The 2,690-nt window shown below is 40.6% G+C and overlaps 1 long non-coding RNA gene across 1 annotated transcript; it reads right to left on the reverse strand.

Annotated features, from left to right (window-relative positions):
- Positions 1 to 1,863: 1,863 nt before the first annotated feature.
- LOC138662134 (uncharacterized) lies at positions 1,864 to 2,444 on the reverse strand. Its single transcript, XR_011318002.1, has 3 exons — positions 2,305 to 2,444; positions 2,121 to 2,210; positions 1,864 to 1,994 (listed from the first exon to the last, which is right to left on the reverse strand). It is a non-coding gene; the product is annotated as an uncharacterized lncRNA (long non-coding RNA).
- Positions 2,445 to 2,690: the final 246 nt, after the last annotated feature.

The following is a 2,690-nucleotide window of genomic DNA, read 5'->3' on the forward strand; positions in this document are numbered from 1 at the left end:
TTAGGCATTTAGGACAACATTGGATCATTCAGAGATCCACAATGAAATTCTGGAGTGAGTTTGCTGCATTGAAAGTAAAGGAGACGAATAATATTGCACGCCCCACTTTTCAGTTTATGATTTTCCACAAAAATTTAAAATAACCAATACATTTCGTTCAACTTCACAATTGTGTTCCACTTGTAAATTTTTGGTGAAGAATCAACATTTGGTATCTTTATGTTTGAAGCATGATATGTGGGAAAAGGTTGAAAAGTTCCAGGGAGCCGAATACTTTCACAAGGCACTGTATGTTCCTACGACCACAATAAGCCGTACACTCCATAGAGGTGGCCTTTATGGAAAAGTGGGCAGAAAAAAGCCTTTGCTTACACACAAATTGTAAGGCTCGTCTTGAGTTTGCCAAAAGACATGCGGGAGACACCCAAAATGTATGGAGGAAGATGCTGTGGTCAGATGAGACCAAAATTGAACTTTTTGGCAACCAAGGTAAACGCTATGTCTGACGCCAAACCAACACAGCTCATCACCCCAAGAACATCATTCCCACAGTGAAACATAGTGGTGGCAGCATCATGCTGTGGAGATGTTTTTCGGCAGCAGGGACAGGGAAAATCGTCTGAGTTGAGTGGAAGGTGCGAAATACAGGGATATTCTGTCCGTGGGTCTCCAATGTCTAAAAGTGAGAGAATGGGAGAAAGATCATGAAACCCGAAGCAGAAACTAGGAAAAGTGACAGAGAGAGTGATTGTCCAGAGACGGGTCATGGGAGAGGATGCCCAGCAGTAAGGTCTAGAATTTGAAACTCAAATGTAATGGAGTAGACAAGACTGAGTACACAAGACGAAGAGTGCCTCATGCGGGAGTTCCAGATCATTTGCATTAGAAAAGTACCCACCACACTGGCACCATAGCTTCCTTAAGGGGAACCGTGGGTTGAGTAAAGGACTCTGGCTAGCTGAACTGTAGTGTCGAGCTGGGTTGTGGTGAAGTATTGAGAAATAGTGAAGATGACAAGAGAGTAAAGAGGATGAAATCGAAACGGTGTGGAAAAGGCTCTGCTTTGTTGAGGAAATGTTTGTGAAGTTGTATAGCCACCATCTCCTGTATATATTCCCTACCATGTTCACGTTCAGTAAAAAGTTTAATTTTTGAATTTTGGTCTCCCTCGTTGAAGTGTCAAACATCTGCTCTTGGCCATCCAGCAACATTTGTTACATGTGGCCTGCACGAGCTTAGCGCCTGCACAGCACAAGCCCATACACAGACAGGATCCTAGTTTTCATGTAACATGCCAGGGTGTAAGACATGAGTACCTCTACCACAGCAACTGCCGTGCGCTACGTTATACTGTGGCCAGTCTGTGCATCACGGGATGTCTGAATTTGGCCCAACAAGTAGAGAACGATAAGGCACTCAACAAAAATAACTTGTGGATGGTGCTCAAGTAGGGTATCCAACCCGTAATCTAAGCAAAAATAAACTTGGCACTCAAAATGATGAAAAATGAGGAAATTTCATTTATTTTGCATCCAGACAAAAAACAGAAGAAATAACTGAACGTTTTCGGTCTCACATTGGACCTTCATCATAGTATCTTGCTAAAATACACAAACAGAAAAGAAAAATAATTAAATAACAGTAAATAAAATAAACTAAGAACAGTCATATGATGCTTTTTCTCATAAATGACATAATTAGAACCATATTGAGTTACATTCTGTCATGGCGGTACACAATGTTGTCGCCGAGGCGGAAAACGGTAAGACCTTATTTGGTCCAGCCAAAATACCTAGAAGTCACGAGTATACGATATTAAGGAAAGGTGTGAATAAACAGGAGTGCACATGGTATTAATATAGTTCTTATATCTGTAAAGGACATGGGTGCTCCTTAGTGCTTATAGGGTAGGAAAAAAATCCGAGTGGCACCTGGTTCAGAAGGAGAAGACAGTGTTCGTCAAATAAGCTTGTAGGATGATAAGAGGAAAATGCCTAAGGAAGAAGTCACAAGTATTAACCGGGCAATGTGTTATCCATAGGAAAATGCGGCCAGCCAAGAGCTGTGCCCAGTAAATTCAAGATATCTTTGTACATTTAAATTCCATGTTCCATATTTACCTGAATGCTGTTTAAGGAGGCAAGATTAGATATGGCTAAATTAAATGTAGCGCGTCCATAAATAGTGACAGTTGTCGCTGTAGTAGAGTACTGTAAAGGGGAAAAAAAAACCACACATATAGCAATTTTTGCCTCCTTTGTGTTATATGTCCACCATATATGTTTGGCTTGTGTCCAGCATTACCTGGATGCTGCGTGGGGAATCAGAATTCAGTTCAGCATGTCCTTTATAGGTAATTACTATTGCTGTGACCAAGTGCTCTGTAAGGAAAAGGACATGTGATAGTTAATGTGTATCTATATTTCCCACCCATTTTGGGCTACTTACAAGACAGGTGACACATGACGTATGTGCCATGGCACTATTTTCTTGACCTTAAGATGTACTGAATTTTTGGGTAGCTTTTCCTTGTGGTACACTATGCTACTATTTTTTTTTTTATTCAATAGGTTGCACACTCTAAACTAGTCCCCCATGTAAATTGCTCTTTTTATACACATATAAGTGTGCACCACATTCAATATGATTTCCACCATCAGTAGAGAAGGTCTTACATTTTTTTTCCATGT

The sequence above is a fragment of the Ranitomeya imitator genome, chromosome 2 (assembly GCF_032444005.1).
Source record: "Ranitomeya imitator isolate aRanImi1 chromosome 2, aRanImi1.pri, whole genome shotgun sequence".
Lineage (NCBI taxonomy): Eukaryota > Metazoa > Chordata > Amphibia > Anura > Dendrobatidae > Ranitomeya > Ranitomeya imitator.